The sequence below is a fragment of the Wasmannia auropunctata genome, unplaced genomic scaffold (genome assembly GCF_000956235.1).
Source record: "Wasmannia auropunctata unplaced genomic scaffold, wasmannia.A_1.0 LD334196.1, whole genome shotgun sequence".
NCBI lineage: Eukaryota > Metazoa > Arthropoda > Insecta > Hymenoptera > Formicidae > Wasmannia > Wasmannia auropunctata.
The window spans coordinates 134333-147098 of record NW_012028694.1 but is presented as its reverse complement, the minus strand read 5'-3'; the positions used below and the strand labels follow the sequence as shown (position 1 = coordinate 147098).

The following is a 12766-nucleotide window of genomic DNA, read 5'->3' as shown; positions in this document are numbered from 1 at the left end:
TGATGATAAGGAAGCGGCAAAGAGACGCATATATACAGAGAGAAGCACCGGACGAATATCGATGCGATGCGAAAGACAGTGCGAAAGACAAAAAAAAAAGTTTGTCAAAGCTCACTTTTGCATATCATTTGGGTAATTTTGTATACTTTAGTAGGTAATAAGGGCGGGTTATTACCTACTTACTTTACTAACGATCTATGAATTCTTTTAATTTATTAAAAATTTTAAAGAATAATTGTGAAATCATTCTGTTAAAGCAGAGCTTGCTCAAAGGTTGCTTACAAATGAAGAACAAAGTTTTATATTCAGAAAAATGTTTTACATCTGTAAAGCTCAAAATTACTTTATTTTCGATATAAAATTCAAAAATTTAATAACATTTTTAAAAATTCTTATTGTATGCCCACGTTGGGCATATAATAAGAATTAAGCATCCAACAGATGCTTAAAAATATAAAAGTTTAGAATATGAAATTATTTTAAATAAAATATATTATCAAATCAATATTATCATAAAATATTACACTGCATTTCAAAGAGAAATAAGGTCCCAATTTTGAATGCGTTCTATTTTCTGCTTTATTGAATATCGATATCGTCCAATGAGACCTGCAGTCGAAAGAGAAGAAATAGAGAACACTCTGAACTGCAGTCAACAAAACAGTTTCGTTCTTTCAGTCGATAATACTGTCTCCTACACAGCTTATCTTACATTGTAACTTTACACAATATTATCGGCTCGCCTCATATCGAATAGCTTTTCAAATATGTTGTAAGAGGTCTCCCAAGGAAATCAAAATTACTTATCAAGGTATCATACTTTACGAGATGCTAAATCAAGAAAACAAATATTCAAATTAAATATGATTTTTATACACCTAATCAATCTTTTACTTTTAAATTTCTTCATGTTTAACTTACATATAAATTTATTTCTTTTGCATTTCCCTTTTTGTTCAGATATTAAGTTTTTTAATTAAATTCTGTAATTATCAAATCTTATACCTTTCAGCAACTAGATTCGTTATCGTCTAGCTTCTGGAATATTTGCATCTTCTTCCAGAATGTCTTACGTCTGAATCCTCGTTCCAGCGGCCATCTTGTATTCTATGAATTTTCTATAGAACATCTATATCTATACTGATATACATTTGTATCCTCGTACATCTTGAGATCTCCAGATTCGGCGACTTCGAATTCTTTGCATCTCCAAAGGTGCGAGATTCGATCTTCGAGTTTCTCAAACGACAGACCTGTCGAATTTTTTAACGATCCAATTAAGAACAATCCATTGAAAAGAGAGCGAGATACCGCGCCCTATAGTTTGAATTCTTAAACGCTTTAACGCCAGACTAAATAAAAACACCGTGCACCTCGAGCTCCCTATCCCGACAACGACCTGCTCTTGCCGACAGATTTCGTATATTTTCTGAATCAATATTGAATCTTCCGCGTGACCTTGGTATAACAGGTAGCGCGCTTTAGTTGCAACGTATCCTCCCCCGATTCATTTTCTTTTCCGCCACTTTTTGATATCCGGTTCCGACGTCGCTTCGCTCTTTTGTGACGCATCTTACTTCAAATTTTAATAGAAGAGCGACAGCTCTTTTTCCGGCGCAAAGTAATTTGCAGTATTTGCACGTCAACGCAGATTCGCATGTGACGTAACGAGCGCGGCGATATTTTCTCAGCACCGGTTTTTTTTATCCGTCGATCGATCTGTTATCTTAAACAATCGCGCGCTACCATTGTTTCTCGAGTGTAATAATTTCGTGCAATTTCGGAATTGCGAACTTCATAGCATATAACAACTGCTTCCGCTTCGAGACATGTGTTGTACAGTGTCGAAACTTTAACTTTAAACGTCCATTGTATAAAATTCTGAGGAATTTTATCTCTGCACATAAAAAAGAAAGATTAGTAATAGGATACAAGAGAGTTCCCATGGGATTAACCGAGTCAGTCATTCATCATAAAGCAGCTGTTTTCTGCATTTCTATTGTAGAGAATGCATATCTAAAAATTTTAGCCCAAAGGACTAAAAAAAATATTGTTAATTATTATTATATTATATTTTTGTTAGCCGAAAGGAAAGAAAATCCGAAGAAAATTTTATCCATCTAGAAAGGTCATTTTAAAACATATGGATGAGTGAAAGAAGGTATGTCATACAATTATATATCTATTTTGGGATTTCATATGTGTCGGCAGATTCGTTTAGAATATATACAAAGAAAAAGCTGGGTTCTTGTCTAGTAACCAGATATTACCAGGTGTTCACAAAAAATTTTCTATTGTTTATTTACTTTCTATCATTAGTTAGACTTATAATCGTTAGTTTAACAATTTAATGAACCCTCTTTATGTACATTTTTAAAAAAATCCTATAAATAAAATTAATCAGCTCCATCTTTGTTAAAATATTAAATAAATACAAGTTCGCATTTTCTGTTTATCATTTTTCAAACTCTATATCTTTAAATTCTAGAGATATGTTCTTAGAATTTTTTAAAATACAAACTCCCGACATTTTTTTAAAATAATTGATTTAAAAATGATTTATTTAGAAGAAAATAAAACGCAATGACAAATTCACATTCTATAATTTTTTAATTTTTAAACGCTATAATGCTAAAATATGTAAAATCATATTATTCGTAGATACTTAAATTCTCTTTTTACCTTGTATATTTATTTATATCCAAATTTTTATATGAAACTCGTTATTTTTAAGTGCAGATTTTAATTATCTTGTCGTTTTCTTGTGTGTTTTAATGTTTCTATTTCATTTTGTGATAAACTATCAATCTTTTCTTTCTTTTCTCTTCTAAACAAGCTTGGTGGTATTTAAAAAAACTCACGACCGATTTAAAATGCATACAAAAATGGATCGAAATCGAAATAGAAAACAATTTAAAAAGACGCATGATGACAATTCTTGTTTTATTACAACGCAGATGCAGTAGCGCAGATGTAACTATAAAATTCACCTTAGCGAACATCGACTGATTGCGATTTCAGAATAAATGCATATACAGACTAAAAAAACTTTCGCAAATATTTTTACCCTGGCGTCGGATTAAATTTAGCAATTGAAGCCACGTGATGTACGTGTCAATGATTCCATCAATAATTCTCCTTTATCTCAACCTTGACAAGCAATCCGGTCGACGAACCGCAATCGGCAAGCAAATCCATCAGACTAAATGGTGCGATCGGCTTTGATAAACGCTTTGCTTGAAAATAATTAACGTATTGGAATAAATTCTTCGAACAGTAATTGTAAAATATTGTCAACAGAAATGCGTTTAAATCCTCGAACATCATACAAATTTCGAAGACACGAATATAAAAATGCAGAGAATATATTAATTATTGTGAATTCTCTCATTGATTTACTACCATCAAGGAGAGAGAAAATTAGTCTTATTATTAGTCAGCTTTCATCAACATCTCGTACGTTTGATGTTATTCGTTTCAACGTTGAACCATCTCTCGCCGATATAATCCACGAAAACTATGACAGTCGCTCGTAAAATCTCAATAGCGTTTCTGTGTCTCCAGCAATAGTTCTCAACCGTAGAGGACTTGAGGACATCTTCTTCAAGTGGCTGGAGTACTCGAAATAAGTAAAGTGATTTCGTGAACAAAAATTATTCTACGGTGACGCGAGCGAACATAATCGGATGATAAAATTGATAATGAATGCAATCAGTTTAAATATATGGCATTGTGAACAAAAACGTTCGAAACAATGGTATTACAATTTTAACTTAATGAAGACATTTGTATAAAAATTGTTTCATCACGTTTCATCTTTCTGTAGTAAAATAATATACTTATCAAATATACATATTTACTTACCTACAATAATGATAAATTTTATATTTGTGAACTTTTCTATTTTATCTGCTAATTGATTTTTATTTTTTATACACGGAAAGAATAATTTTGTTGAAAGGTCTAAAAATTTTGCTAAAAACAGATCTGAAAATAATTTTTTGTTGAATCATCAAAATAATTTGTTGGAATGTTAAAACTAATAAGTATTGCTATCAAACGTTTTAATATTCTAGCAATCATTTTGACTTTCGCACAAAATTATTTTGATAATTGAACGAAAATTATTTTCAGATCTGGATTCAGCAAAATTGTTCTTTCCGTGTATAATTGCACATGTGTGATAGTGTGCCAAATATGGCTGTTGCTATCAAAAGAAATTTCTATTCCTTTTTGTTTCTCGGATTTTCTAATTCTTTGATCTTTGGATTCTAGAGTTTTCAGATCTTTATAGTTTATCTAGAAAGACGAAGCAACTCAATACACTTATGTATAATGCATGAATATAAACGCCTGAATATAAATCTCGTAAAAAATTGCGAGAGTATACATGTATATATCCCGCGGTAAAAATACATCTTTTCCTCGAAAAACCGCGCGTTCTAATTTCTTTAAATAAATTCCTTTAATCTAACGCGGCAGGTTTGAAGGACAGCGTCAAAATCGATAATTGAAATAAGATCGCGAGCTGTGCGAAACCAGAAAATTTCAAAAGCCAAAGAGTTCGGCACTGAGTCGCTTCCCCACGTGGTGCTCGAGGAAGAGGAAGCGCGGCCGTCGGGGGACCACGCGCCGAGAAAAAGCGACGGAAGGCCGAGGTAACATCAAAGGGAAGCGACAACGGATATGCGTAAACCGTAAGGCCGCGTGCGAATGCCGAAAAACCGACAGAGCGCTGCGGTTAGGAGTAGCTAACCGTGGCGCGCGTTCTTGGGAAAAGCTCATCAAAGAACCGCGGACGGATAAATGTAACCGGGCCGTTTAGCGCGAATCCCTCGCTAATTTTAATTACCAGCTGATTTACGTCTCGATATGTTCTCTCTCGCGTGCGCGGGTCGATGCGCTTCTTTTTTTTCTCTCTCTTGCTCCCTTTCCCCCTCCTCGCAACGTTCCGGTTTAACGCTTCTTCTTCTTCTCCTTCGGTGCGGTCGTCTTCTTCTCGTTTTCTTCACAGCACGTGGGCGGAAGGCGTCTCAAGAATTCGTCCCTTCTTCCTCTCTTTCTTCTCCTCTCTCCCTTTCTCTTTGCGTTAACACGCCTGTGATTGCCTGCGTTGAAAATGATAAATTCATCGAAGACGAGCGGATATGGATTAACGTGATTTGTCGTCGTCGAATAGCAAGGATTTGTCGCCTGATGTCTTGTTACTACTTACTCTTGTTGAAACTACTTTTTCGTGTATGTTTCAACCCGTGTTTAACTGTATTGTTCGTACAGAAAAATATAGACCGAGGAAAGGGGAGGGAAAGAATGATTTTTTAAAAATATTGGGAAAGTAATATTTTTACGAAGTCTTATCGCGCCTTGTTATCGTTTTCATCATTCGTTTCGTACGAGACGCGAGTCGCGAAGATTCTCGCTCGCGATCGATCGCCGCGCGCGGGCACGTCTTATCTCGCTTCCGCTCGCTCGAGGAGGACGTCGGCGTATCTTCCGCCCACTTTCGTCCAAGCGTAGGGGTATTCCTACCTACCTATCTACCCAGCAACCTACCTACGCGGGCACGAGGACATAACTGCCGGTAGCCGCCTACGTAAGCGTCGGGACGCAATATTCAGTTTGGTTTGATGCCACAGTCCGTCACCCCGCGCGGGAGGTGTTTTTACACAAAACAGAGAAACCCATCGCCCCCGTCGTCATCGTCGTCCTCGTTGTCGACATCGTCGCCGTCGATATTTCGCTCTTTCCCGCTTTTCCACCCCGCTCGCGCGCGCAGGCGATCCTACCCTTCCTTTTCCTTTCCACCTTCCTTCGATCGCACAGCTCCGGCTAAGCCCCGCGAGGAAGCACGAAGGGCGGTGTGTGCGGGGGTTGTGCGGGCTGGAAGAGGGGTGGTTGCGGGGAGGTCGCTTTCAAGATGGCCACCGCCTCGGTAATCGGCACTCCCGCAAGTGCATTAATCTAATAAGCTCGAACTCTATCAGAGTCCTACTTTACTTTTTTAATGGCAACTACTCTCGCTGCATTTCTGCTACAATTAACGTGACATTTTACATGACGTATATGCAATTATACGCGGTTAACCTATTTCCGGATAATCGTTTCAAACGAGTATATTGAATTGTAAATTTTTTAAATTTCTTTTTAGCTCCTTTTCTTTTATTATCAATCAAGTATAACTTGATCGAAAACATTAAAACGTTTCAGCGTTACTCGAGACGCGATTAATCAACGTAGAAAAGGATCGACTAGCTCCATTCTTGACGATGAAATTTGACTGGTTCGATTATAACAGATTACACGGTGGTGTGTTCATCAGCTACCGAAAGAAGAATTTAGAATGGAAAGCCATAGGTGGTAGACAGCGTGGCACCGAAAGTCTCTCTCTCTTTCTCTGTCTCTCCTTGTTTCTTTTCTCTCGGGCGCGGCAATAAGGAAGTGGAGTCGTGCTTAAGAAAACACAAAGCCGCCAATACCGGATAGGCCGACCGAGTGCCTGAGAAAACATCGAAATGTTCTTAGAATCCTGTGAAGAAGTCATGATTTTATCCCTGCTATTCTTATCTTAGGAAGAATCGAAAAGAACTGATTAAAACGCGAATTATTCTCTGATTATTGAAATTTAATATTTAGCGAGATCTATCAACTACAATCTATATTTCAATATACGATTCCTCGCTGCAGTACAGAATTATTTTATTTCATTTTACTTTAGAAACTGACTGTAATTGATGGACTCTGCTGAATATTCGAGGAATAATTGGCTTTCTAATCCGTTTTATGAATAATTAATCATTTTCACTATAATGACGGATAATTATCGCCATAATTATGAAGAATCATTCGCAATAATCATTGTAAGTATATAACATTCCACATGCACGCGATGTAATTTTAAAATTATTATATCAATAATATAGTAATTTATTGATTCTGTAATGTGATTATTTATCATCATCATCATCTGTCTCCACGATTATTATAGAGATTGGAACGTGAGAATGATCTCGTGTGAAGAGCATACAATTTCCGCATCAAGAAGGGAACGAGCGTGCCTTTCCTCGCTGTCGTGCCAGACAGCGTGGCACCGATGGTCAAAAAAAATTGAACCGACACGTCGGCGATGGGCGGCGACCGACTAATTAACGATCTGACGAAAGCCGGCGGCGATTAACATGATACTCGCTTCCTCTTGGTCTTCGGAAACTTTCAAAACGGGGAAACAGTTTGGAGAGTTTTCTGAGAGGGTGTATACCGGGAGTCGGTGAACGAAATACTTCCAACACGCTTGTGGTATCGATTAGAAAGCTTATAAAAAATGAATACAACATTTCTCAGTTTTCTCGAAAGACGGTTTAATGTCTTCTAATATTGGTGTAACTTTACTCCTGTTTGCTAGTTCTGATACGCATTTCGGAATTTCGTTTAGAGTCCGCGCATCCGCGTCGCGTCAAAACGAGTCGAGTTTTACGGTCGAAGGTCGCCCACATGTCAAATAATTCATCGCGCACTATCGATCCCACGCGGTTCATAATACACCGGCCCGTTATTCCACGCACTCGTTAATCAGCGGCGACCTGTCTCGGATTAACGACTCGTCGTCGCGCGAATGACGCGCGACGGAAGAGTTTCGTCCGCCGAGTCGAATATTGTGTATCTTACGAAGAAAGGCCATAATGGGCCTTAATGGAGCTGACTGTCAGCGCGGGGTTCCTTCTCGCGGAGCGGTGGCGCACACCGGTGGACTGGACAATGGCCGCTTCGGTAGCCATGCCACGCGCGTCTGTGTGCGCGTTTACGTGTGCGTGGACGTTACTCGACAGAATTCCATATGTTTTTCCACACACGGCAGTTCTTGGCGTTGGAAGGTGAATTAAGAATATTAATCCCACGTAATATAGATACGATAATACGCGGAATTAATAATAATTGCCCGCATATAATATAACGTCGAAATCGTTGTCGACGACACGGTGTTATCGTTCCAGGAGACTTATGTGTGCACATACACACACACACCACACACACATACATACATACATACATATATATATTTTTTTTTTACTAGAAATTTTGATATAGATATTATATCGCGCTCGGGAGAAATGCAATTTTGTGCATCGACTTCGCTTGGCGGCTACGTGATGGCCTCGTTAACAGGAAGCTTCGAGTGCACGCGCCTTTCACGTAACGCCTACGCGATTATTATGCTCCGAACCGAGAGGCAGCTCGAAGCCATGATCGCGAGCGTTATGGCCGCCAGTTTCTATTTTATGAAACCTTTATACAGATCTGAGCGAAGAATATCTCGTTACTTGGCACGTCAAAGCAAGTTTGAAGAATTAAGTCTTAATTAATCGAAATGTAAACCCGAAATTCGAATTTTCTTTCTACTGCGATTTTATAGAAATAAAATTTTTATCTTAATTGATAGTGCCAGCAATTATCAACCTTTTTTTTAATAAAAAAAATATACAGCCAAAGATAAATTAAAAATCTAATAATAAAATTTAAGACTTAAAACTTAAACAATTTTAGTTTTTCACAATTATATTGACTTTAATTCAGTAACACTATCATTTTAATCGCTAGGAAACTCGCCGTTTTATTATTATTAAATTAGAGCTATTGCGCTATGATGATTGGCAATATAAAATATCATAATTTTGCTGAAAAATTATCCTCAAAATTATAGAGAAAAAAATTACAAATACACGAGCTCAACCGTTCATTAAAAAAAAATTTAAACCTTATCATGTCTCGTCAGTCAACCGAACTCTGTTGCCTTCTCAATGAATTTTCAATGATGAGTACATCTGTTGTCAATATGATTTCATATGATTTCTTGAATATTTGGTGAAAGGTTAATTTACGATCCTTTCTCGCAGTTCTCTCTCTTTTTTCCCGCATACACGCACACATGCGCACAGTCAAAAATTTAAAAATGACAACTTCGATCTTTCAAAAATTTATGTGGCAGTATAATAATTGGTTGTTCCGTTTACTATTTAAATTTGTTACGGTTAGGTGTCCCCCCTCTCCCCGTCTTCTCTAACACAAAGTCTCATCATTCTTTATACCTTTTCACCTTTCACTACCCCATTGTACAAGACGTCGTCTTGACCTAAGTCAAATAATTCTTTTCCGTGTTTTGGCACTTCCGACGGTAGGCCCTAATACTTTACTACGGGTGGTCGTCACAATTTTACCCTTGCCTTTCTTTGCAACTGTCTTTCATCCGGACATGGTCGAATTTTAGCACAATGGGCACAATGGGTGAATGTGATGAGGAAACTGTCGGATTAGTTCCTGAGGAAGATGCGATTAGGTTGACCGCAATTATCATCAATGTCGACACAAATTCGATACTTTTGTACATGAAATGTTGTCCGAATTTTAAAAGCTGGAATCGGATGTGATGAAGCCGGAAACTAAAGATTAACATTCCTCGATTCGATTATTATTTTCCAACGCAATAAGGACAACTCAATTATATACGTTGACATTAATGCAAATCGGTTATTACATTTATTCAATGAAACTGGAAAGAAAAAAGTGATCTTAATATGAGATATAAAATTAATTACAGCCTGCTCTAGGATTTCGATTAAAACATACCTTCTTTCAATTTTATCCATCTTCTCTTTCCAAAAAATAATTCTTTAAAGAATATTTTTATTTGATCAAGAAAAAAAATCACTTTTTATGTAATTTTATTATACCATATTGCGAAAATATAAAATATAACAATGAGATCTATTTTGAAATTTAGTGATCTAGAAAAATAAAATAGAGTAGGATAATATAAATTCCGCGCAACTATAATGTTTAAAAAGACAGTTGAGTGTGCTATCCCTTTCGAGATAATTTGCTCTCAAAGCTTTTCATTTTTTGTTCGGAATTCGAGACACAATGCTACCTCTATATGACAAAACGCACGCGAGCACATTCACACAGAAACAAACGCGTGTGCACGTTGGAAAACGAGGCCTGGTGCGAGCCCATAACCTGATATCCGAATACAGAATCGTCTGTCAGAGTCAAGAATCGTGGAAAGCTGCAAAGTATCGGATTAGGGGATAGAAGGGAAGGGGGTATCGTTAAAGATGCTTTCTAATCTCGAGCTCTTCCGAGACGGGTCGCATTTAACTTGTGTATCCATTCATATCATCCCCAATAATTCCGTTTTTCATTTCAATAATTCTAAAAAAAGTTAGATGGTTTTTTTTAATTTTATATTTAATTAATTAAACTAAATCATTTTTCATATATACCATATTTTAAAGATGTTATTTCAAGGATTTATTTCTACATTATTTCTCCGATATGCATTTTTCAGACATACTTTATTTTGGTATAAGTATACATAAATCATTGAAAAGTTTATAATTTTGTTATTATCTACATATTATTTGTTATTACATACTACATATAACAACATATAAAATGTAACAGAAGTGCTTTGTAAGGCAGTACTCCATTTACAGGCGATACTTAAAACATATTTTAGGACGTTGAAAAGTAAATAGCAATTGTGCACGGTATTTATCGTTAGTCCTAAAGGTGGTGAAAAATGCCCTTTGAAAATTTTACGACATCGATATTATTTATATATTGTGACACCTGTCGGAGCGATTCTTAGTCCGTCTACAAGTGCAATCGGTACCACAAGGAGCGCAACAAAGAAAATGCATTGGTAGATTTGCGGGTGAAAGAATGATTCATTATTGGTATCCTTAAAGCGGAAAATCCTCCTAAGAGCTCCGAGGGTCCACCAGAACTCGTGTCGTGATGTGGCCACGACCTTTGTCTCTTTACTTCACATCCGTTTCCGCTCCTTATCTTACGTTACACATGTAACCACTAGCGGCTCGACTCGACCCATTGTTGGCCACATGTGCCTCGTCTCGAGAAGTTTGCTTATGTTGGCCCATTTACCACAACGAAGCTATGCGCCCAGAACCTGAGTGTAAACGCAAGTGTCGAACCCGCAAAATCACCGTAGATAATTCTATCTAATCGTCGAGCGATTCGACGAACTATCCGAGTGATCTTCGATAATGCAGAATCGGCCTCCAGAGAGCCACTTCGATTCCCTATTGATGATTTAAAGAATGAGTCTTTACGACTTCTCCGCGTCTATAAAATATAACATAAAGAAGCACCTTTTCATATATAAATATTGCGAGATTAGAAAAAATGTGGTTTCCAAACCAATTTTAAATCCGTCGCACTTGCAACTTCGCTAGTTTACGTACGAAGGCAACGTGACGTTTGATTCGGGAGTCTATGAAAAATTTTTACGGGCTAACTTGCTACATTTATCCAGGATTATTCCTCGATAACCTCGTTCCTCGCAAGGGAATTTATACGAGTTTCCGTCTGCTACGAACATAAGCAAGGACAAGCGTCGTTCGCTCCGTTGGCTCGGAATCGACGGGATCACGTCGAATCTCGTAGAAATCTCGTTTCCGACGACGACGACAGGACGGTCGTAGTGACACGTTCAAACATCACCAATTTTTTCTTTCTTCTGTCTGTAACTGCAACTCTAAAAATTTTATTCTCAAAAATGAATATTTGTTAGTTTGTAAAATTTCTGATGCGTTATGTATTAAGATATTCTTATTATTCCAAAAAAATAGTATTCAAAAAAATTATCTATAAGCTTACCTGTGTTAAGGAAAATTAAACTGTCATATTGAATTAACACATTTAACAACAAACCAAAGAAAGCTGAGAAGTAAATACTCAGAATAATCAAGAAATATAAAAAATCACATATAATGTATTACAAAGTCTACAAATATAATTTAGCATGATATATCGTATTTATGTAAATTAAATAATAAATTAATAATAAAGACAAATGTATGTATTCAATATTCTCAAATATAATAGATATCAACGATGTTTTCTTTCGTTTTTTCTGCAAATTTCTGCAATTCTATCTATAGTTTCTTACGTTATACATATGATTTTGTTAACTTCTGATATTAAGCGTACAAAAACTTTATGAAAGTCCCATCTCGATAAGTGCGCGAAATACCCGGATTCCTTGGGGTTGAGTCCAGCTTTACTCACGGAGAAAAGATGATGAAAAGCTGAGGGAGAAGTCACGGAGAGAGGAAAGAGGGCGAAGAGTAAAAGAGAGAAAGAGAGAGAGAGAGGGAGGGAGAGAGAGCGCGCAAACCTCTCTGTGTTGACTTTGGCTCGCAGCCTCCAATTTCGGCGACGGCGGCGGTAGCAGCGGTGGCATGGATGGAAATATCGGCCGCTAAAATAAATCGACGACAAAGACCGACGATCCAACGACACGCTCGCTCGCTGGAATGCTCGATCGACGAGCCCTTTCCCTGCCGAAGATAACAATCCCGCCCGACAGATTGCGTCCGGAGTGCATTAAAAGCAGCCCGATTGAAACGCACATTTCCGCATCGGTCGGTCTCACACGTTTTCCATATGTAGCAAAATTTCAAATCGTTTTCTCATTAATTAGAGTCAGAGAGAGGATACACATTCAACTGGAAGGCACGACTAAGACAATTAATATTCTACGTTTTAAGTTGAAAAGATAATTTTTTACTTCATAGAGAGAACTGCAGCAAATAAATTTGTATTAAAATACAAGGAATTCAAAAATGGGATATATATTAGAAAAATATATTGTGTCAAGAATTATCCACAAAAACGAGTTCTGAGGTTTTGAAAAATTAACAAAAGAGTATCACGAGAAAAAAATAAAAATCTTTCTCTATCATCATTA

The 12766-nt window shown here is 37.0% G+C and overlaps 1 pseudogene; it reads right to left on the bottom strand.

Moving 5' to 3' along the window:
• Positions 1 to 11224: 11224 nt before the first annotated feature.
• Positions 11225 to 12766, bottom strand: part of LOC105459326 — a 3584-nt pseudogene continuing 2042 nt past the window's right edge.